General features: G+C 44.0%; 1 pseudogene across 1 annotated transcript; it reads right to left on the minus strand.

Moving 5' to 3' along the window:
• Nucleotides 1–1,794: 1,794 nt before the first annotated feature.
• On the minus strand, nt 1,795–23,634 carry LOC307114393 (C-C motif chemokine 4-like; annotated as a pseudogene). Its single transcript, XR_013815287.1, has 5 exons — nt 23,575–23,634; nt 18,376–18,498; nt 17,823–17,987; nt 2,831–3,277; nt 1,795–1,914 (listed from the first exon to the last, which is right to left on the minus strand). The product of XR_013815287.1 is annotated as a C-C motif chemokine 4-like (transcript).
• Between the last annotated feature and the right edge of the window lie 1,874 nt (nt 23,635–25,508).

Below are 25,508 nucleotides of genomic sequence, written 5' to 3' on the forward strand. Positions count from 1 at the left end.
TGGCACTCAGTTGTCATAATATGAGAAGGTTGGACAAGATGTTCTGAGAGGTTCCTCCCAGCTTAATAGACTACAATTCTATATGCTGTAGATCAAGACTTGATTGTGCATGTAATTCTATCTCAGAGCCTTATTCTGACTCATGTACTAGGAGTTCTGATGGGTTAGTAAGGAGACATGGCTTTAGGTTACTCCCACAACACTCCAGAAACAAATCTGACATTCATTCTTCTGTGTTCATGATAACATTCTACTTTTGCTTTGGACTTTAGAGAGCTGATCCACATGATGACAGTGGGAAGGTAGACACTCTGCCCATTTTAAGTAAAAAAGCTAAGGCTCAGAGAGGGAAAGAGAATCTTTCAGATGTCAGACCCTGTGATGGGTGCTTCACACATCACCTCATAACAACTCTTCCAAGTGGATGATATTATCCCCACTTTACAGGTGTTAAAATTGAGGTCCAGTAAGGCAAGATGACTTTCCTAATGATTCAATGATAAGTGATAGAGACCCACTTTCCCGACTCTGCAATACCTTGTCTTTCCTCTATATTATACTGCTGCTGCTATTTACAACTTCTCTACCAAATGTGGAGATGATGACTCTTATCACCACAGCTGTCCTTTTGAATCATTCTTTCATGGTGCTCTCCAAACAGACCTATAAGCCTTAGCAAGTCACATCACCTCTGTGCCCATTGCCTCATCAGTAAAATTGGAGGTACGAGTCCCTACTTCATATGGGTATTAAAATCATTGTTGAAAATATTGAGCTTGTATTTTTAGAGTATTTAGCCCATATGAAGTTCTCAGTAAATGCTCATCCTTATTTTGTTTGCAAATGGTGATTTGCCCCTAATAATAATACCAGGCAATTCCCTTCACACCAGATCATATTTAAAAAACAGTCTTTTTTAAAAAAAGTCTTATTATGAAAATACACAGAATCAACTGCACTACCCATGTATCCTCAATAGCAGAGAAACTGATGGTGTACCATCCCTATGGGGAACATGTGTCCTTTGCCAAAACCAATATAAATTATGGAAATAACACCAATAAAACAACACAACACATAATGAAGATTAAATTAAGAGAAGGAACAGGGACTACCGAGAGGAGCTGTGAACATGGAAAGGGTATGTCTCAGTGAGAAGTGGCAAGCTCAGGTACCTTTCCTGGAGACCTGCTGCCTCTGTTCCTGAAGCAGCTCAGTTCAGGTCCAGGTCATTCATATAGTCCTGGACCCAGGCCCCACTGGAGTTGGCACAGACTTGTCTGCCCTTTTTGGTTTGGCATCTGTGGAACAAGAAGCAGATAATTTACAATCACATGGGACCTTATCTTTGGCAGATATCTCCCTCTGTTCATGTTGGACAGTTCTAGTGGGTGAGAGGATGCTTCTGGGGCAGTACTAGAAATGGATTTCTTGTAACTTCCACCCTTGATTTAGCTGTGGCCTCAAGGTTGTCCAGATTAGGAACCAATGAGTTTTACAATCAATATGGCTATATTTTCCCATTCATCCCTAGATCCCCTAGCAATAGCTTTTCCTTGTGTTTTTCTAAGCATGGTTTAAGAAATTAGCCCACATGCCCTTTGATCTTTTTCACTTTCCCTGGTTTCCTAGCCTCTGTCTAATTTCTTCATAACCTGTTCCTTACTGCTGTCTGGGAAGGCTGAAACCCTGAGACCTGCCTTCCTCCTGTTTGATCCTCTCCCTTCCCCCAAAAGTCCCCTTATCTAATCCTGCCCTTGCTCTTGCATCCCAAAGCAGCTCAGGGCATGATACTTATACCATGGTAGGCTGGCAGCAAAGGCTACTGGTCTCATAGTAATCTATCACAAAGTTGCAAGGAAGTTTCCGTGGGATATAAAGTGAAGCAGCAGGCAGTGGGAGGGTCTGAGCCCACTGGAAAGAAAGGCTGCGGTAAGATCAAAGTTCTACAAGAAATTGTTCTTTTGGATTTTAGTTATGGATATTCAAGGGGCATCTCTGTGGAGTTACCAGATCCCCAAATATGGCTCCTTGTATCTAATCCCACTCCACTGTGTAGGAGTCTTTTTCTGTACAAGACTAAGATATCATAGAGCTGGATTGAGTCTCAGAGCACACATATAACTCCATTTTTTAATATCAAATCTTTATTGTTGAAAATATTACATATGTCCCCTATTTCCCCCCATTGACCCCTTCTAGCCCGTCTTCGTCGCCCACCCCAGGCCTTCACTATCCTATTGTCTGCGTCCATGGGTTATGCATATATGCATACAAATTATTTGATCACTTTCCACCCACCCACACTCCCCTGCCTTCCCTCTGAGATTCTGCAGTCTGTTCTATGCTTCTATGTCTCTAGATTTATTTTGTTCATTGGTTTATTTTGTTTGTTAGATTCCACATATGAGTGTGATCATGTGATACTTACCTTTCTCTAATTGGCTTATTTCATGCTTTCCAGGTTCCTTCATGCTGTCTCAAAGAGTAAGAGTTCCTTCTTTTTTTATTGCTGCATAGTATTCCAAGGTGTAAATGTACTGCAGCTTTTTTTTTTATCCACTCATATACTGATGGGCACTAGAGACAGGACTTTCTTAAACAAGTGTACTAGTTACTATTTTTTAAGAAAACAGGAATTTGAATATTACTGAATGTCTGCTAGACACTACATGTGACAGCAGCCTACTTAAAAATCTTCCCAGCTCCCTTTTGTCCCATCCCAGATGCCAATGTTGGATCAGCCCCAACTAGAAAAGTGAGTTCTACCTATACCATGGCTTTGCCTATAGCATGGCTCTAGAAGTAGTACCTGAAATAACAGACTTACTTGGTGCTGAGAGCGCTGGAGAGCAGAAGGCAGCCACTAGCACAAGGAGAGAGAAGACAGCCACACAGAGCTTCATGGTCTTGGCGGAGAAGAGGCTTTCCCGAGAGTAAGAAGCTCTGCTCTGCTTCTCTTCCCCAGGGTAATGTCATCACGATGGAAAGGAGGTGGAGGGGAGAAGTGGGCTGCACTCTAAAGTGGTACACTAAAGGCAGTGACTGAGACTGAGGAGAGAATTGTGAGCCTGAGAGGAAGGGTGCAACATTCATACCTGCTAGGAGGAGCTTGTAAACAAGAGCTCCATGCTGCTCTTGAAGCTGCAGGCTTCACATCAATCTTTCCAGGATTGCCAAAGCCTGGCCCAGCAAAGGAAAGAGGATCCAGAATTCCATGTCACATTCCTGGGACTTCTTCTGCTGGGCCGAGTGATCTCAGTGCCCTACATGTTTTCTGGGACATGAAGAAAGAGTCCGGCATGGAATGTGCAGAAGAATACAGCAGGACAATAATCTACTCACCGAACATTTACTATGTGCCAGGCACTGGGCAAGCTGCCTATTCACCTAACATCAAATCCCACCCTGACCCTGAGTAGGGGTATAATTATTCCCTTGAAGCAATAAGGATGGAAGAACAGAGGAGAGTTCATTGATGATCTCAAGACCACACTCTTAAGTTGCAGTGCCAAGATTTGCAGTGAAATTCTTCTGACTCTAAAATCTATTTTCTTTCTAACCTGTTGTCACAAATATAGAATGTGAACACAAAGAGAGAAACTATTACCACTAGGGGTTGTACCGCACACAAAGAGCCGTCTTATTAGGGCTGAATTTAGGAGGGGATTTTGGGCTAGTCCTAGAACAAGAATGGAACAGAAGGGAAAAGAAATAAGGTTCCAAAATGTTCACTTGGACCCATAATGCAAAAGGAAAGAAATCAGTAAGAATCAATCTTGGAAGACCCAGATAAAGAATGTTCCTCTATAGTTTACAAAGTGATCCCCCAAGAAAGCTAGCACCCATCTGACATCATGCAGTTATCACAATATTATGTACTATATTCCCTAAGCTGCACTTTACATCCCCGTAATTATTTTGTAATGACCAATTTGTATTTCTTAATCCCTTCATCTTTTTCACTTTTGTAAGTTATATAAATATCTAACCACTATGCTGTACACCTAAAACCAATATAATACCGAATGTCAATTGTAATTGAAAAAATTAAAAAGGGGGGTGGGGAAGGAATGTTCCTCCAGTATGAAAATGGAATTGGATATACCTAGCCATGAGTTTATCAACGTTATGGATAATCTAAGCATGTTGGTGCTTCCCAGCCATCCGTAGGGAATTCCTTGTGTTCATGTAAAGCCCTGCTTGGTTTGGCAGCTGCTTTCTGGAAGGGCTTCAGCCCTGAAACCTGAAGCTGACTTGAAGGTGACTAGGTAAAGCTCACAAAGACCAGGAATACAATAGTGCATGTAGTTGGGCAAGTGAGGGTGATTAGGATGGTTGGATCAAGATCTCTATCCACCTTCAGTTTAGCCACTCTGACCCACCCTTTCACCACCAGCCCTGAATGGCTACCTACTTCTGCTCTGAGAAAGAACAAAGCGTGAAAACAGAAAAACAGACACCCTGGATTCTGTAGAGATGTGGGAAAGGAAGGGGTAGAGCAACATCTTGGGGTACTTCAAGGTCACTAAATAAAGTATATTGTTATCCTACCATATATTCCTGCCTCCACTACTACCTCCACACACATACAAACTGTACTTCTTTCCTCCATCCTTTCTGTCCTTACCCTTTTCTTTGTGTGAATCTTGCTTCATGCTCTGATCTTCACCAAGACCCCTACCCCAACTCTAATGTTCTGTAATCCCTCATATCACATATGCCAGTACCTCTCCTGGTCTCTCCTTGTTGGTGGAGTTTCATCTTCATGTGTCAAGGACCTTACTTTAAGGGAAAGAGGGTGTGTCCTCTATTTCCTGGGATTTACCCTGACTTTGCTATCTATGCCAATTCCACTCTGTTTTTTTTGGTCAGGGAAAGCAGAGCAAACTGAAGCCCCATCACTCCCTCCAAGAACTCGTAATCTAGTGATGTTGACAGTGAAATAAATGACTATCCCATGAGTTGGGATGTGTTACATTCCTGACAGAAATTTAAAGTGTCACCAGTTTTTTCGCCAAAACCGGTTTGGCTCAGTGGATAGAGCGTTGGTCTGCGGACTGAAAGGTCCCAGGTTCGATTCCGGTCAAGGGCACATACATTGGTTTCGGGCACATCCCCAGTAGGGGGTGTGCAGGAGGCAGCTGGTCGATGTTTCTCTCTCATTGATGTTTCTAACTCTCTATCCCTCTCCCTTCCTCTCTGTAAAAAATCAATAAAATATATTTAAAAAAAAAAGTGTCACCAGTTTTTGATGGGTTCAAGCAAACCTTCAGGATTCTTCATGAAGCATTTTACTTCCTTCAAACTGTGCTTTAATACCTGCTTCTAGCTCTTTCCAGACTGGAACATCCAGCAAGAGAGGAAAATAAATCAGTAAACTGTTATTGAGTACCTGCTATGTCAGGCAGGGGAGACATAGTGGTTGTAGAGTATTAAGGAAGTCTTCCCCAAAATGTGATATCTGATTTTTATAAAAATTTATATTAGTTTGCTTTGTTTTCAACAGAAAATATACATACATGGTCACTGAACAAAATTTAGAAAAATAATAAAAAAACAAGAAAACAAAAATTGCCCAGCATTCTGGACATAGTTTCGCATTTTGCTATGTTACTTAATAGTCTTTCTTGAACTAGCATATCTTATTATCATTTATTTATATTCTTCCCTGTCATCAAAAACTCCAGTTATTTAAAATAAGTATGAATTATATTTCATTGCATGTATATACCAAATGTTAACACCAAAATTTATATTTAACTATTGTTACTTATGTCAGTCCGTTCAGGTTGTTCTAACTTTTCTCTATTATAAATTGAGTTGAGACTTGAAGGATGATTAGCCAGGAAAAGTGTGTGTGGATGGGGTTATTTAGGCAAAGAACAAGAGGCCTGCACTTTTTAAATGTGTAAAATAAATTCATTGCAATATTCAGTAATAATGATAATAGCAACTAATACATAGCACTTACTATGAGCCAGAGATGCTCTAATTATTTTATAGATGCTAATTCTACCTAATAATAGAGTAATATGCAAATTGACCACACCTTCGCTATGCTTAAGCCACGCCCACCAGCCAAGCCACACCCACCAGCCAATCAGGAGCAAATATGCAAATAAACCCAACCAAGATGGCTACAGCCACCGAGAGCGGGAGGGAGGCTTGGGTTTCTGCGGTAACAAAAGAAGCTATCCTGTTGCCAGCCTAAGCCTCCACTCAAGGCTACAAAGTTTCAATTATAGAAGGTGAATTAACTCCAACAGAAATCGCTGCTGGTGGGGGAGCGAGCAGCAGGCTTGGCTTTGCTCCAGGCTACAAAGTTTCAATTGTAGAAGGTAAATAAATTCCATATACCAGGGCCTCCTCTTGGGTCGCCAGGGGGCATGGCCAGCCTGAAAACCACCACAGGCCCCTCGCTCAGGCCACCCCATGCCCCAAGGGAACCCCCACCCTTCAGGGCAAACCAGTCAGCCCCACCCATGCACCAGGCCTCTATCCTATCTAATAAAAGAGTAATATTCAGATTGACCATCACTGCAACACACAATATAGCTGCCCCCATGTGGTCAAAGATCCTGCCCCCATGTGGACACAAGATGGCCACCACAAGATGGCCAGCAGGGGAGGGCAGTTGGGAGGCACCAGGCCTGAAAGGGAGGGCAGTTGGAGGCGATCAACCCTGCAGGGGAGGGCAGTTAGGGGTGACCAGGCCGGCAGAGGAGGGAAGTTGGGGGCAAACAGGCTGTCTGGGGAGCAGTTAGGCATCAATCAGGCTGGCAGCAGAGTGGTTAGGGGGTGATCAGGCTGGCAGGCAGAAGCGGTTAGGGGCAATCAGGAAGGCAGGCAGGTGATCAGTTGGGAGCCAGCAGTCCTGGATTGTGAGAGGGATGTCCAACTGCCCGTTTAGGCCCGATCCGGGATTGGGCCTAAACGGGCAGTCGGACATCCCTCGAGGGGTCCCAGATTGGAGAGGGTGCAGGCTGGGCTGAGGGACACGCCCCCTCTGTGCACGAATTTCGTGCACCGGGCCTCTAGTGTATTTAATCTTACTAGTATTTCCCATCACAGATTAGGAAACTGCAGCATAGATAGGTAAGTAACCCAAGGAAGAACACACAACTAATAAATAATAGATTTGGAAATGACACCAAAGAAGTCAGGCTCCAGAGTGTAAGTAAATCAGAAAAGGGGAATGTGCTTATTTTAAATTTATATTAAAAACGTAACAACCCAAGTTTTATAATTATGATGTAAAATGTCTTTCAGTTTTACCTTTTGCATGTCTTTGAAAATTGGAATCCATGGGTTTCTCTCTTCCTTAGAAAATTAATAAAATTAAATAGTAGTTTTCCTTATTTGTTCTAAATATTGATCTCTGCAGAGGATGTGGGGTGTACCCATGCTTATACTATTTCATTCTAAGCCAAGACATGATTCATGTCCCCGGCCAGACAGATCAGGACAGTGTGCAATTTAAAACTCATGAATTGTTTACATCTGAATTTTGCATTTAATATTTTGGACCACAATTGACCATGGCTAACTGAAACCAAGGAAAGTGAAACCGCAAATAAGGGGGGACTACTGTAGATGAAAGAGGTGAAGTGGAGGGATGAGCCAAGGGTGAGTCCCAGGTTACTGGCTTGGAAGCTGGGTAGAAGGAGTTGCCTTTTAGTGAGTTGAGAATACAGAAGGAGCACAGGGACAGAGGGAAAGATCTGAAGCAATACCACATGTATGCCTTGATCCACTGTATGCATAGAGAGGAGCAAGATAGAGAAGCAGAGAGAAGGGGCTGTATGAAGACACTGTCTCTCTAGGATGCTAGAAAGAACATTGTTTCTACCTACATGAAAGATGGAGCCAAGTCTGCTGCAACCTGACTCTGGGCCACACCTGAAAAAAAGGAGGATGAGGCTGGACCATGCAGGGGAAGTGTTATCCATGAACCATCCATGGAGCCTCTGCTCTTGAAGGGAGAGAACTGTGATTGACACCTGGGGAAATGAAACTACAGAAACAGGAATGAAACCAACCCAGCAAGGCCAGGGCTTGAGAAGCAATGAGGAGGGAACAGAGGACTAGGCAATGATGTTACAGAACATGAATTGTTCAGCCGGAATTCTCTGTACTCATGGCTGGGACACTCTGCTGGACTGATATGGAGCCTCTAAGAGGCTGGAATGAGTCAGAAAGCTAGGGCACAAATCAAGCCCCTCCATGCTGAGGATCCACCGTGTTGACTGCTGGCTACTTTCTGCCACCACTGCCTAAGAAACTTTGGGTCATTCCCAAAGATGAAGACCTTAACTCATGGCCTTCCTGATCTTTTCATTCCTGTTAGTTTTTCAACTCCATAGTGGGATATATACTGTTAGTCAAATCAGTGATTTATTCATTCATTCACCAAAAATTTATTAAGTTCCACTACGTATCAGGTGTGGTTACCATTGGAGAAACATTGGTAAATAATGCACACAGTGAAATAGAAAAATGGCCAATTCCCTCTGTGTGATCCTGGGCTAATTATTACACCTGGGAACATCAATTTACCACATATGAAATTTCATCCTGAGAATCCATCACATTATTTATCCAACATATGCAGTAGCATATATTTTGCATATAAGTATGCTATTGTCCATTTCAAGGAAAAACACACAAGGCAAAAGGTTATTTCCTAGATTTAGGACTGATATGGAAAATCTTACATATGTAATTACTGAGATAGAATTTTATATTCAATAAGTTGCCTTTATTAAAAGAACAAACATAATAGAGACTATGTCAGAAAAGTCATCATGTTATAATCATCATTTGCCAGGATTTGGTTTAAATCCAGCAACAACACTTGGTATGAATTTGGTTTAAAGTCAACAGGACATGATCTACATTATTTTTCCAAGAGAAAATGGCATAAATAACACATATAACAATGTGGTAAGTGCTATAATCATGGAGGTAGGTAATAAGGTCCATTCTCTGAAGTGGTTGATCAGCAGTTTCCATTTCCTTCTTCTCACCCTGCCCAACTCATAGAAGCCAGCTCTCAGAAATTGCATCATGAATATGAAGGGAGTTCCCACAAGAAGTGAGGGAATGTAATTCAGGGCAGGAGAGTTGGGGTGCGATGAAGGCATTGTCTGTGATCTAAAGTTTCCAGTGAAACAGGTGCTACACTCCATTTGTGGAATTGACACTAGCAAGGAATGACACCTGGATGCTAACGCCTCAGTGAAACTAGCCATTGCCCCTGATCTTTTCTTTGCTTCACTCCCTCAAGACCAGCATTAACAATCATAGAGATGGGACAGAAACTCAGCCCATGTGTTTTCAGGGAAGTAAATCTATAGATACAGGAAGGGCGGAATTTCTAAGGTGTGGTCTCACTTTGCTTATGTCTTGTTTCCATTGTTCTAGCCCCTTTTGGGGGAATTCTAAGCCCTTTGATTTAGTTCCAATGTAGGTTCATCATCTTAGCTCAGCATCAAAGGCTTACCAAAGTTGTTGCTGGAACTCCAAGCCAATTGGCAAAAACACCTTAGCATCTAGAACAACAGTTGCAGGATGATAATTTCATTCCCAGTATGTATATCATTTATCTTGAGGAGAATCTACCTATGGATTTCCTGGGGGGCCTAGATAAACCTCCTGAGCCCCCTGAGGAGGTTGAAATTTTTCCACCCTGGTAGGAAGCCCAAATTCAATATCTAGAGTTTTCTGAGGAGACTGAACCTTTACCCCAGCAAGAGTCCCCACTCAGCATTCACAGACCTCTGAGGAGGTGCAATAATTTTCATCAGAGGAAGAGAGAGACCCAGGTTCAGCATCCAACGCACATCTAAAAGATAGAACCACCTCCACTTCAGCAGAAGGCCATGTATATATATCAGCCTCCACAGCTCCTTAAGGAACCAGAAAATTCTGCTAATACCCAGGCGACCCAAACTATACCTCCAAAGTCTCCTGAGGAATTGAAATTGCATTTGCAAAACCCCATCTGAGCCTTCAAATACTTCTGAAGAGGTAGGTTGTCACCAGAGAGAGATTGGGACTGAGGGGGGGGTCTGCCCTGTCATGGTCTAGAATGTGTAAACCATTTTCTCCTAAGTGTCCTTGGTTGGAGAAGATAAGATTTTGCAATTTATTAGCTGGCTATAAATTGCTCAGTCAGTTTGTTCAGCTATTTGTCTCAGTTTCACCATTCCACTTGCCAAGGTATTTTCCTAGCTTCTTCCTCACCTGTCTCATTTCCCCCTCAGAGAAACTATAAGGGAGGATGGTCCCTCTTCAGTAACTGCTTCCTGATGATAAGGGCTGTGGTCCCTGCCTGTATAGGGTATGGAAGTCTCTCCCTGCCTGATCTAAGGGAGGCAAGGGAATGGGATTCAAGACAGGAACAGAGAGGTTGGTAGCTGATTTTTCTAAAGTAGGGATGGAATGGAATCCCTGAAACATCATCTTGATATGGAATCATTACATCACAGAAGTGACAAATTTGACAAAAAGGATAAAAAGACATGGTCCAAAGATGAGAACTATAATTAGTATAGGTCCAAGGAGGGGAATAAAACAGGTAATGGAGAGGAGAGCAGACTTTACAGCATCCCAGATTGAACTGGGAGAGGGTTCCCCTTTTGAAAGTCATGAAGACAGATAGCCTGGAAATAGCATTTTTTTTTTTTATTTCTTACTAGTGGCCAGGTGCACGAAATTCATGCACATTGAAAGGGAATTAGATGAAATATTTTAATATTGCTATTTGCCCTTTCTCTATAATAAAAGTGTGAGAGATAAAAGGAAACGAGTACAATGTATATGAAAATAATACATAATTTTATTAATAACTAAACAATAACAAAATGATATAACAACATAACAAACTCATAATGTAAAAACAACATTGATGCAAATAATGACTGATAAAGTGATTAAACTTATTCTAATATCTCCCTGTATACCACATTAAGAGTAAAAACACTTTCAGAGCGCTTGACTAATTTCCCTTGAGATAAAGTATTTACAACTTTAACTTTAATGTCACATGCTCTTTGAACTCAAGAGAAAGCAATAGCTGTAACTGGTTTGGCTCAGTGCATAGAGCGTCGCCCTGTGGACTGAAAGGTCCCAGGTTCGATTCCGGTCAAGGGCATGTACCTTGGTTGCGGGCACATCCCCCGTAGGAGGTGTGCAGGAGGCAGCTGATCGATGTTTCTCTCTCATCGATGTTTCTAACTCTCTATTCCTCTCCCTTCTTCTCTGTAAAAAAATCAATAAAATATTTTAAAAAATACTTTTAAAAAAAGGAGAGAAAGCAACATATAACTGACCATGTCCAAAAACGGGTTCAGTTAGGAATATTCCTACTCTGTCTAGTGTTTGTCCTTGTGATTTATTAATAGTCATCACAAATGCTGGCATAACGGGAAATTATCTTCGAATTAATTTAAATGGGTGGCCAGTGTCAGATGGGGACAAATCAATTCTTGGAATCAGAACAATCTCTCCCTCTGCAGATCCTGTTAATATTTCAGCTTTGATAATGTTAGGTCGCAATCTTTTGATAATAAATCTGGTACCATTACAAAGACCCCATTTATTATTAAGATTTCTCAATAGCATGATGATTGCACCCACTTTCAATTTTCATTTATGACACGGCATTCCAGAAGGAGTAATACTATTAAGAAATTCAATAGGAAAATTTTCCTTTTCAACATCATCTGTTGAGTCAATAGAATCATCACTCAAATAGGTGTGAAAATCTCCATCAAGTATATCCAAAATTTCTTCATTTAATTGTTGAACGTGCTCATTTTTTGGACAAAGAATTGCACGTTTAGATATATTTTTAATATTATCTATAGATATACTATTTCCAAAGGTTGCTTTAATAATAGATCCATTAAAAATCATTTCATGGGGAATTTCAATAATATCCATTCCTAAATGAAAACTGCTATCAAGTTTGCCATCTCCAAGTTTTACTAACCATTCACTATAAGCAGAATCCTCTGATCTCATATTTGTTTTAAGAGACAACTGTCTGAAACATCCCCAAACACTACAGTACTTTAAACTTATTTGTACTATGGCCAATCGTATAGCATGGCAGCACAAAAATCCCCTCTGAAAAGAACGTTCCCACCAAATGCAACATTCAAATTAGCGCCAGCGATAGCTTTATATGAATGGCATGTGTGGGAGTCAAAGTTTATTTTTAAATTTCCAGTGTGCGTCATTTGTATTGGTTGGTTGGACGGATGGACAAATGTCGGTCACTTAGCCTTTTATCTATACAGATTATGAGTCATGATTTTACCTTTTTAAAAAATTATCCTTTAATACCTCCAAAGCACAATGAGTAAGAATCTGAAGGTTTATGTGGCTTCTATATGGTTTTTAGGACAAAGTTCTTTCCTTTACCCACCACTCACTTCTCTCCTTTTACTCTTGAATGTTAATTCCAACATAATTTTTGTAACACCTCTCGAAAAGGATCCCACCAAGTTTTTGATAGTCCTCATGATAAAACTTACAGAAAAATACAGCATGAGACTTTCATTCTCTCACTAACTTCTTCATATAACTGTAATTCCTCAGTCTCTATAGAATGAAAAAGGAAAATAAAAGTGCCTTCTCTCATTCCAAGGCCTTTCTCAGTCAGGCAACCACAAAAAGAATGAGCCTACAATTCATGCCATGTAATCTCTATCAGGCATAATTCAAATCAAATCCCATCAGGCAAAGTCTGGGATAATTAAAATGTATAAGAGAACAGTGGTGACCTGGGGGAGAACTTATGAAACCTTGTCTCCTGCTTTTGCTGAATATTCTTTTTGTTATGCTAGATTCCAAGTCCCTATCGGGGACCTGGTCAGGCGGCTGCGGGCGCTAACCCACGCCGCCTGCCCCGGTCCGTGATCCGTGATCGCGGACCTGGGCAGGTGGCTGTGGGCGCTAACCCACGCCGCCTGCCCCGGTCCGTGATCTGTGATCGCAGACCTGGGCAGGCACTGCGGGCGCTAACCCACGCCACCTGTCTGAGTCCGTGATTCGTGATCACGCCGCCTGCCCCGGTCTGTGATCCGTGATCACGCCACCTGCCCAGGTCCGCGATCCATGATAGGGGCTTGGAGTCAGCCTCCGCTGGCAGCGGCTGACTCCAAGACCCTATCAGGGACCTGGTCAGGCGGTTGCCGGTGCTAACTGATGCCTGCCCCAGTCCGCCATCATGGCTTGGATCCCACCGGCAGCGGGCACTGCCCCTCCCCCTGCCATCTTTGCTGGGTTAATGTGCATATTTGCTCCTGATTGGCTGGTGGGCGTGGCTTATGGGTGTAGCAAAGGTACGGTCAATTTGCATATTACCCTTTTATTAGGTAGGATTCTACTTGACTTGGAGTTGATGCAAATGCAACAAGTTTACTGTGCATACCCCTCCCTCTGCTGCTAGTAGGTAACTGAGGTCTAGTCTATTATCTGGCACAACATTACCAAGAGAATCTAAAGACTGTTCTAAGTTTTTTTGTTTTGTTTTGTTTTCCAATCCTCACCTGAAGGGTATGTTTCTATTGATTCTTATAGAGGAAGGAAGAAAGAGAGGGAAACATTGATGTGAAACAATGATCAACTGCCTCCTATATGCACTCTGACCAGGGTCGAACCTACAGCCTGGGTATGTGCCCTGACCAGGAATCAAACCTGCAACTTTTTTTGGTGTATAGGACGACACTTCAACCAATTGAGCCCTCCATCTAGGACAAGACCGGTGTAAGTTTTTGAGAGCATTCTTTCAAGGGCAGCTTCATGGTAGGCAAATCCTCCACATGTGGCTGCTAGGCTGACAGCTGCCCCTATGCCAGCTACAATGAGATAATGCCCCTTTATTTTGAGGATTGGTGGCATTATTAACAATGACAGAAATCCCTCAGGCTCTGGAGGTTGAAGTGTCCCCCCAGTGTGCTTTGGAAGAGCTATATAGTCTGCAGCAGTGCAGTAGCATCAACTTGCAAAGTATATTTGGGAGCTATGGGAAACTACAGGGAGAACCATAATAATGGACTTCAGCCCTAACTGGTTTGGCTCAGTGGATAGAGCGTCGGCCTGCGGACTGAAAGGTCCCAGGTTCGATTCCGGTCAAGGGCATGTACCTTGGTTGCGGGCACATCCCCAATAGGAGATGTGCAGGAGGCAGCTGATCGATGTTTCTAACTCTCTATCCCTCTCTCTTCCTCTCTGTAAAAAAAATCAATAAAATATATATTTAAAAAAAAAATAATGGACTTCAAACAAGGTTAGCTATGGAGCCTGAATAGGCTCTGGATGTGGAATTGTCACTTCTGGGTGCTTTGAAGGAGCTGTAGTCTACTGTGATCCTATAGCATCAGCCTCTGAAATAGGTTTGTAATTGTAGGTTAGCTCATGGTCCAAAGTTTGAATGTGACTTCTTCAGACAAGGTTTTGCCACTGAGCCTGAAGAGTGGCAGTATCACCTCAGAGTGCTTTGGAGGAGCTTTAGTCTGCTGTAGAACAGTAGCATTAGTCTCCAAAGTAGGCTGAGCTGGGGAATCCTGCTGGGATGGAGACTTGACTGCTTTTGTCGACTTTAGAAGATGAGCTGAGACCTTAGGTACAAAGGATTCAATCTTCGTAGGATGCACTGAAGTTACCAAAGACACAGATACACATCTTTAACATTGAGCAACCCTTAATTCTGAGCTGATCTGAACCTGGAGGTGAGACTGTCACATTATAATGTACTGAAGTTTGAACTCTGACATCCATTGAGGATTTTGGAAGTTGAGCTCAACTTTATTCTGGACAGTAGAAGGTTGTACACCATCTAGGCATACTTGTAGTGGGGCTGAGCTGTTCTCCTGCATTTAAAATTCTACATATCAAGGTAGGTCTGGAGTTATGGTGATCTTCATGTTTAAAGATTGCATTGTGACTTCAATCAATATTGGTTACCAAGCCTGAACTGGCTTTGGAAATGCAAGTGTCACCTCATGTTGCTTTGGAAGACCTGTAGTCAGCGGCATTGCAGTAGCTTTAGCCTCCAAAATATGATTGGGAGAGATGGGAAATGACAGGATCAATGGTTATAATGAACTTAAGACAAGGTTAGCTGCTGAGCCTCAGTAGGCTCTGGATGTAGAAATGTTACCTCAGGGTACTTTAGAGAGCTGCAGTTCCCTGCAGGGGTATAGTATCACCATATGAAGTAGGTATGGGAATGATGGTTAGCTCCAGGTACAAATGTTGAAATCTGACTTCTTCAGAGAAGATAGGTGCTGAACAGGAATAAATTCTGAAAGTAGAAGTGTCACTTCAGGGTGCTTGGAGGAGGTGTAGTCTACTGCAGGGCTGTAGCATTCGCCTCTGAAATAGGTTCTGTAGTGATTGTGATCTCCAGATCCAATGGTTGAAATTTTATTTCAAAGATAGTTGGTTGCTGATCCTAAACAGGCTCTGGAATTGGAAATGTATCATCAGGGTGTTTTGGAGGAGCTGTAGTTGCTGTAGTACAGTAGCATCAGCCTCCAAAGTAGGCTGAGCTACGATCTCCTGCTGGGATGGAGGTTTGACTGCTTTTAGTCAACTTTAGAACATGAACTGAGACCTCCTTAGTGCATATGGTTCAATCTTCTTAGGATGCGCTAACGTTATCAAAGGCCTCAGATACACATCTTTAACAATTGATATTAGGCAAACCCTAATTCTGAGCTTGCCCCGAACCTGGAGGTGAGACTATCATGTCATAATGGACTGCAGGTGAAGCTATGACATACTAATTCTGTCTTGTGTGTCATGTGTTCCGGTTTGGCTCAGCTGTCTAGACATTGAAATACCAGGGGATAGGCCGTAATTGCTGATTCCTGGTCACCTGCGTTTGTCCCACTAAGTCTAGACAGATAATCAATTAATTGGGGCATAACTGGGACAACCACTCTTTTAGACAGGGTCTACCATTGAATCAGAGATGACTCCAAAATTTCTGTGGATGGGGTTTTGGAGGGTGACCAATTCATTCTGGTAAAGAGGGTCTCCCACCTTGGCTCCACATGGGCATCAATCTAGACAAGCTCCTGGAAGGCCTGCATGATGGCAATGCAAACTCAGAGACCTAGAGTAACCACAAAGGATGGTCTGAAATTAAAACCTAACTAAAAGTGGGGACTCTTCCCCCTCCCCACGTGGGAGTCAGTTCAGGGATCCTTCTCCCTCCCCACGTGGGAGTCTGTACTTGTTCTTCAATAAATCTCCAACTTTGCTATAAAACAACAACAACAAAATAAACAAAACAAAACAAAAACACACCCAAAAACTTAACTAAAAGCAGTTTATGGCAGGTAGTCATGTCCCAGGCTAGAATCTTTCCTGCCAAAAGTCAATCTTTACCATAACTGAGCCTGCCTATTGTCTTTTGCATCCACCATAACATATCTTGAGAATGTCACAATAACTTCCCTTGACAGTAAAGCAGGATTCAAATCCACCTATCATATTTCCTTATGTGCTTTTGGAATTTCTTAAACCACCCCTAGAAAGTTTTTACTTCCAAAGCATTTACACATATATACACATTTACCTGATGGTGGCTGGGGTGGGGTGGGGGTGAAGGGCTTCCTCTGGCTACCACCCGCGTTGGGCACACTCAGCCCCATATTCAGCACCACCTCAGCATGGGAAATAGCCCACTTGCGCTGCTGTTGCCTAGGTGCCTGGAGCAAAGCACCCCTACCTGTGGGTCCAGCACCTGGGCACCTACCATGTGGGGCACAGAGTTGGAGCTGGGAGCTGCTTGAGCAGTTTGGATCCTCAGATGGGAGTGCAGGCAAGGATGAAGAGAGAGCTGAATGGGAAGGTGCTGGGTCCAGGCAGGAGGTGCAGGCCTGAGGAAATGGGTGCAGGGAGAAGGTCCATCGGAATTGCTGAGGCCCACTCTGGATCGCCTTCAGTCTTTCCTTCCCTCTGTCTGTGTGACCAGAACCAGCAATGGGTGGAGCATGGTCACACTCACGGGAGCTATGTCTCCAAGGAGCCTAGAGGAGAGTGAGCCCATGAAGGGGCGGCTACGGGGAGCCCAGTGGGGTTGGGATAGGATAGGGTGGGGGGGAGGGTCCTGTAGGGAGCCCAGGCACCTCTGTACTGTGGCATCCATCTCATCAGGGCCTCCCTTCGCGTCTCCCTTTCCCGCTTGGAAAGGAAGGCAGGGGAGCCCCCAAAGGTGACCCCTCCTGCCTCTTTGGTGCCAAAAGATCCAGAGGGTATTGCGGAGAAGGCGGGGAGGGGGCAACATGTGCAACCCAAGGAGGCCAGGGCAGCAGTTAATCCACTCCATCCACAAACAGCCCTGCCTCTGACTTAAAAGCCTAAGCCAAAGTGCTATAGATTTTAGGAAAAAACTCAGAAATAATCAGAATATCCTATTTACATTTGACTTTCTCCTCAAGCCCTTCTATAAGAGGCATAGGACTGAATATTTACATGAGAATTTATTTAAATCTTTGGAAGATAATTTTAACTGAAGCTACACAAGATCAGTATTTGAAGCAAAATCTGAACCAAAATTTCCCTCCTCCTAAGCATCCTAGCAAGAAGTCATCTCTAAAATTTTAAAGTTAAAGGTTCTGTCAGGTATTGCCTAAAATTAATAAACAAAAGCAAAAAACCTGTATTGTAAGGCCGAAAATTCTGCTAAGAGAATTAGTAGTTTAACAAGGAGAGGGCTTGATGATGTATCTGAGAAGATGAGTTTTAAAACAAAAAAGGAGAGAGGTCCCACTACCCCACCCACACCGGAAACAGACCTTCCTCCAGCTTCTCCAAAGGCTCCTCAGCCATCCAACTCCAAGACTCCTGCACTCAGGAAGCCTCCACCACCTCTAAAGCACAGAACTTCGGGCTTTGCTTCTGAAGTGGTGCAACCACAGTATCTTCATTTTCCCTTTCTTTGAGGTCAGAGGGATCCTAAGCTGTAAGGATTTTGAAGTAAAGGTCCTTCCTAGAGTCTCAATGTAGACTTCAAAATGTTTTGCTTTAGAAATAAAAACTAAATCCCAGCAATCCCAGCTGTCAGTTGAAGTGTCCTGTAGCTTCAAAATCAAGTAAGACTTGCAGATGAATTACTAGATATCAACTACTATTTTTATATGTACCATACAAATACTGGAGAAAATGAGGGACACCATCACCCAAGTCTATGAGATTATTATTAATTCTAGGTGGCGGGCCAATACTCAGATACTTCCACTTACAGGTCTCTTACATCTCCTGAAAACCCAGGTCTATTCTTGTCGCTAAAGTCTAGAATTTCAATGTTGAAAGGAGTCTAGTCAGTCAAAGAAAATCCACAAAGTTTACCTTGATGATTCTTTATGACCAATCATTGAAAACAAAGTAGTAAATTGCCAGTTTTTAGCATTGGGAGCTGTTTAGGGCAAGGGCCTCATGTTGAACTGCCCTATGTCTGATGCCAAGATGAACCTAAAGACAAAAGAGATAGACCTAAGAATACCACAAATCTGACACAGAGACTTATTTTTAATACACCTGAAATTTATCAATATCAATTTTATAGAGTGATCATGAATATTAAATAGCATACAATATTTTAAGCAATAAGTTCATAGTAAACTGTAAATATTATTTTCTAAGCTACAGTACTTTTCTGCATCATTTCCAGGGGCCCTGACTAATTGAAAGGTTTCACTGAACTCTGGTGGTGAAAGTGATGATGGAAACGACTTAGAAAGCCCTGCATATGCCAATTATAGGGTTATGGGTACCCACAGGAGGTAAATTGTTTTAGTCATCCCATCCTGTAGCTCCTGTTTGAGACTATAACCTGAAGAACAGAAAAAATGGACCTGCCACCAAGGTAGGAACTTAATTTACAGCACTCCCCTCCCCAAGTTACTAACCCCTGTTTGAAGATACCTCTGCATAAATTTTTTTTAATGTTTTTAAAATATATTTTATTGATTTTTTACAGAGAGGAAGAGAGAGGGATAGAGAGTTAGAAACATCGATGAGAGAGAGACATCGATCAGGTGCCTCCTGCACAACCCCCACTGGGGACGTGCCCGCAACCAAGGTACATGCCCTTGACCGGAATCGAACCTGGGACCCTTCAGTCCGCAGACCGACGCTCTATCCACTGAGCCAAACCGGTCAGGGCCCTCTGCATAAATTTTATGAGCAATTAAAACAAAGTTCATCTGCATCTAAGGTTCAACGTTGCTTTCAGAATGCAAATCTTCAGTGTTAACTCTCTAAAAAACTGATACATTAATGTGGATTTCTCATATCACTAGCCCTTTCTTTTCTTTTCTTTTTTTTAAATATATATATATATATACTAGAGGCCCAGTGCATGATTTAATCATGCACCTGGTGCACCAGCTGGCTGTCTGTCCGCTGGTGCCCCAGGCCTTCCGAAAGCCTCCTGCGCGGCGGAGGCTTTCGAAAGGCCTTGTGCCGGCGCAGACAGACAGACAGCTCCCCCGCTTTGGCTTTTGATCGCGGGGGAGCCGGCTGGCTGTCTGTCCGCCGGTGCACCAGGCCTTCCGAAAGCCTCCAGCGCAGCCATGACACAGACGCTGAGCTCGCGGTGCCACTGGCGCCGCGAGCTCAGCGTCCTGCTGGCCCAATCAGCTACCCCGGCCACCCTGAGTCCCGCCCCCTGCGCCTCCTGCTGGCCCAATCGTGGGCGTAGCGGAGTGATGGTAATTTACATATTACCATTTTATTATGTAGGATATATATTCTAATCTAATAATAGACAAATATGCAAATTGACCGCACCTTCGCTACGCCCAAGCCACGTCTGCCAGCCAAGCCACGCCCACCAACCAATCAGGACGAATACGCAAATTATCCCAACAAAGATGGCGGCTAATTTGCATATCGCGACAGCCTAGAAAGAAGCCCAGAGCTGCAGAAGGGAGCAAAGCTGCAGAGAAGCAAGCAAGCCGGGGGGAGGAGAAGGGAGGAGCGGAGGTGGGGCCAGGGGAGAAGGAAGTTGAGCAGGCGGGGCTGGGGGAGAAAGAAGTTGAGCAGGCGGGGCCGGGGGAGAAGGGAGGAGCGGAGGCGGGGCCAGGGGAGAAGGAAGGAGAGCGGGCTGGCAGAGAAGGCGGGCCGGCAGAGAAGGGAGGAGCGGAGGCGGGGCCAGGGTATAAGGAAGGAGAGCGGGCTGGCGGAGAAGTTAGAAAAGCAGGGGGGCTGGCGGAGATCGCGGGGCGGGCGGGGCGGGGGACAAGGGAGGAGAGCAGGCAGGGTGGGGTAGAGTGCAGCGGGAAACCCTATTGCAGGATTTTTCCTGCAACGGGAACGCTAGTATATATATATATATCTTTATTGATTTCAGAGAAGAAGGGAGAGGGAGAGAGAGACAGAAACATCAATGATGAGAATCATTGATTGGCTGCCTCCTGCACGATCCCTACTGGAGATCAAGCCCGCAACCCAGTCATGTGCCCTTGACCAGAATCGAACCTGGGACCCTTCAGTTCACAGGCCAACGCTCTTTCCACTGAGCTAAACCAGCGAGGGCTCACGAGCCCTTTCTTAAAGGTGTATTTCAATTTTTAATTATGTAGTACCACAAGTCCTCAAATTCAACATCATTTTGTTATAATGTCCACAGGAACTTAACTCTTATTAACCTATATGGTAAAATTGTATTTGTTTTACATAATTTCCCTTAAAAGTTGCAGAATATACCGGCACGGTATGTGAGCACTTCGTGTATATGAATGTATTTATAAAATTCCAATAATACAAATAAAGTCAAACCATTCTTTATTGAGTTATTGGTGCATCTTCCTCTATCACTAGTTTATAATCTCTTCAAGTGCGAGAAGGAACCATATCTTATTTTATCATCCCCAGAACCAAACACGGTTCTTGGCATATGATAGGAAGTTGATGGTCTGTTGATTGAGTGAATGAATGAAATGAGCAAATATGAAAATGAAATTACTTTTTCCAATTGAAGCTGCCTGCTAACAAGGAGCACTGAAGACAAATTTTTACACGCTGACTGCTGCAGGGAAGGCTAGCCTGTACAGTGAATCCGTGAAGCAGTTCTGGACAACAAGGAAGCTTCAGAAGCTCTCTGGCCCCTGGGGAGTAGAGACAGTTGTCACCTTGGATAACCTGGCCACACTTGTTGCTGGCAACCATTATCCGTCATGCTACTGAAAACACACACACACACACACACACACACACACACATAAGAAAAAGAGTCTCTCTGATGCCTTAGGCCTTTCCTTGATTTCAAGATATTATTCATTTTCTGATTTTATGAAAGACATTAATCGTGTGTACTTGCCAAAATATAAAGGTACACATAATCACTAACTATTAAGGCCCGGAATTAAATACATCTAATACGAATGCCCTCTTTTCTCAACTATATATTAACTTGTGGAACATTTCCTTCATTACTCTGGCAGTGATGGCCTTTATGCTGTGAACATCTCAATACCTAAAACGTATAAAATGGTCTTAATGTTCAATTGAGAGGGGAGTAAACGTATTACTCACAACGGGTACCAAGTAATTGTTTCCTAATCTTTCCAGTACCTATAATATCTGAGTGGCTGTGTGAAATGTTTACAGGCTAGAAGAAGGTAGATCAAGAGTGTGCAAATTAATGTCTGCCAATCATCTTTTCAATGACAGGATTGAGAAGGTGTTGAGCAGGGTACACAAGTGAAGGTGGTCTACCTGAGTCACATCTGAGGAGAGTTCTCAGATTCAGTAGAGGTTAAGTCAGTGAGGAAGGATTATGGGTAAGAATAGGTAGCAAGGTCAGTAAAGAGCCAGATCATGAAGTCAATCAGAGAGGCTTATGAAGACGTAATTATAAAGTGAAACCTTTGGGAAATCTAAGCCTCACTCACTCATTCAGAGAAATTAAAATGGTCCATGAGAGGTTGGGTGAGTGGGAAGAGGTCAACCAAAGAACTTGCATGCATATATGCTTAACCCATGGACAGAGACAATAGGGTGGGGGTGGGGGGAGGGGGGCTTGTAGAAGGGGTCCATGGGGGGAAAGGAGGATATATGTAATACTTTCAACAATTAAGATTTAAAAAAAATAATCTTGGCTAATAATAATAGCAATTAAAAATGGTCCATGAAAAAAGAATGACGGTTGAAATGAGGCAGATACCTGGTAATTAACGATACTTCTGGGGCTCTGAGAAAGTAACACGCGACAGCATTTTAGATGGCATAAGGTTTCTACAATGAATTAAAGAATTTTTAAACTTTTTTGGGGGAACTGGAGTTCTGAATAGGCAGTTTGAGAGTGATGATGATGATAAAGCATCCTTTAGGTTATAACTCATGAAAGATATTCTCAAGCACACATATATATATTTTTAATATATCTTGATTTTTCACAGAGAGGAAGGGATAGAGATAGAGAGTTAGAAATATCATTGAGAGAGAAACATCTATCAGTTGCCTCCTCCACACCCCATTCTGGGGATGTGCCCGCAACAAAGGTACATGCCCTTGACCAGAATCAAAACTGGGACCCCTGAGTCCTCAGGCTGATTGATGCTCTATACACTGAGCAAAACAGGTTAGGGCAAGCACACATATTTTAAAACCACATAATAGTAAATGCAAGCAAGATTCTTCCTGAGAACATTTCTTAAATTAACATGCACTTTAACATCATTAAATTTGGGTTTGACCTCGAGCTTCCACAGGTATTGTCATGAAGCTTAAATAAGTCCCATCACCCTCCTGAGTTTAAGTTTCTTTATCTAAAACACAAATGATAAAAATTAAAAAACGGGAACCAGCACATGGGTGTAGTGGCCCATCGGTATGCCTTCTGTGGGCCAGAGTGCCTGCAAATGCCAGCCTGTTCTTCCTGATTCAGTGCTTCATCCGGTGGAGCTGGGAGTGGTACACCTGCGCCCAGCTTCCCTGCAGATTCCGGGAAAAGCTGCTCTGGATTCAGGCCTTTTGGGCTCCGTGGGCATCCCTGGCTGACAGGGTAACCCTCGATGATGGCACAGGAGTGGGCGCCCTGCAGCCTTGGGAAGGCCAGGCTGGGAGAACCTGAGGACGCTGAGGGCGGTCCCCTGACCTTTAAGTGAAATGTCACCCGGAAAACAAAACCGCCCATTCCTTCTATTCCCCAAGGCAACTGCGGAGGGGGTTCATTTCCCAAACGAGTTTCTCTGAAATCCTAACATTTGAGAAGCAGGAGGAGCACCCTGTGCTGGCTGAGGGGAGTTCTCTCCAAAAGCAGTTGGGCTGGCTGAGTGCCCAGGTCCCCTGTGAGCACAGGCCCCGCTCACAGGAGACAGGGCGGCTGAGGTGCTGAGGCTGGACTCCGGGCCTCCCCGCCTCCAGGAAGCCGTGTCTCCATCGCTCCCTCCACCCTGGCCAGGCCCGGCCCTGCGTCAGGGCTCAGCTCCCGTACCGCCATGGGTTTGTTAATGTCGGTGGGATGCGCCAAGGGCACCAACTCCTCCATTCTACCGTCAACGTCAACGGCTCTCGCTAAAGGCACCAGCCCCTCCATCCTACCGTCAACGTCAACGGCTCCCGCTAAAGGCACCAGCTCCTCCATTCTACCGTTAAGGGTTACAGCGCGGACCTGGAGTCGCGTGCGGCACTGCGCCTGCGCACTGCTGGCGCGAGGGGCGGGGCCAGCTCGGCACCTGAGCTCTCCTTGGCCCCGCCCACTCCGGAAATCCTTGCATCTCTATTCATTTCTGCAGCCCCACCATCCCCAAAAGGGACTACGGAGTTGTAGGTAGTTAGCACTAACTACTGAATTTTTAGAAAGTTTTAGATTTCCTGACTCTGAGAAAGGACCACTAAAGATGTAATCCGTTGGCCTTGAGTCAGGCGTTGGTCCACGCGAGGTCATCCTGGCTCAGGTCCCATCATCAGTGCCCCCTCCAACCGCCCACTCCCCCCTTCACTCACTGCCAACCCCCGCTGCAGAGCAGAGCCCTTACAGAAATCAGGTAATACACAGGGACAAGGTAACCCTGGATTATAAGTTCGGTGAAGACATGGCAAACAGAGTGAGGTGAGGCGGGCGGGTGGTGACTGCAGTGGCTGGAAGGCTGTCCTGGTGTGCGATAGGGAAGGGTCTCCAAGAAGATGCCATCTGAGAAGGCACCAGCCATGGAAAGCACGACAGGCAATTGATGTTTTGCTCTCAGATCGATGTTGGCACCATTCTGCATCTCATATTACTAAGCAGCCAGCATTTATCTGTGGTCATTTAGGTCAATTATTAAATCTTGTTCACTCAGAATTTCTTTTACTCACTCAGGCATTTTCTAGTAAGTCTCACTGACTTAATGTGATTTAGTAATGAGTCTCCTCTCTTTGCAGGAGTTCAGGAACCATTATTACTTGGCATCATGCAGCCAAGGATCTGTGTTGGACACAGAAGGAAGTAGGTAGGTTTGGTGCTGGGCTGAGCTGGAGGGAGCCGAGGAGCGCACACATCACCCTCAGTGGGGCCACAGAGCCTGAGGCAGGACAAGTGAATGGAGAAGTGGCCCCACCAGTACGTTTCCTGAAATACAGTCCTGAGGAGGGAAGTCTTGGGCAGTTACTGCTCACACATTTTTCTTTACCCTATATCTCCAGCAACTCCCTGGTAGCTATCCAACAGTTTAGAGGGGGTTCTGTTGTTGCTTTTAAAAAGACTCGATTCTTTATTATTATTCTTGATTTCAGAGAGAGGAAGGGAAAGAGAGAGAAAGACTGTTCAGATGCTCCCCTGTTATAAATAAGGCGAACCCCCCAAGTCAGGAGTTCTGGTAGAATACAAAACATACTTGGGATCCAGGCAGCAAGGCAAACATATTTACTTCTACATAGAAGGGTGCACACACATGGTCTGAAAGCATGTGCACACCAAGCAGGCAGTCTGCTCGGATATATAATCCCTTACACACGACCTACCCTTTGCTCTTTTTTTTTTTTTTTAAATATATTTTATTGATTTTTTACAGAGAGGAAGGGAGAGGGATAGAGAGCTAGAAACATCGATGAGAGAGAAACATCGACCAGCTGCCTCCTGCACACCCCCTACCGGGGATGTGCCCGCAACCAATGTACATGCCCTTGACCGGAATCGAACCTGGGACCTTTCAGTCCGCAGGCCGACACTCTATCCACTGAGCCAAACTGGTTTTGGCTACCCTTTGCTCTTGATTGGAGCTCAGGCGCATAGCCTTTTCGCAATTGGCTAATTCAAAGGGAGGAGTTGGCCTTTGCTGTTTCAAGATGGCAGCCCCCAGGTGTCCAACCCAGCGGCCAACATGGCGGCTGCCAAGTCACGTGGTCCAAAATGGCGGCTGTCTAAACTGTTCTTTGACAGAAAAGATTACTTGCTTATTCTCACATCCCCTACTACCCGGACGTGTGCCCTGACCAGTAATCCAACCATGGACCTCCTCGTACATGAGATGACGTCTAACCAACTGAGACACAGC

Source organism: Cnephaeus nilssonii, assembly GCF_951640355.1.
Source record: "Cnephaeus nilssonii genome assembly, chromosome: 19".
In the NCBI taxonomy this organism is placed as follows: domain Eukaryota; kingdom Metazoa; phylum Chordata; class Mammalia; order Chiroptera; family Vespertilionidae; genus Cnephaeus; species Cnephaeus nilssonii.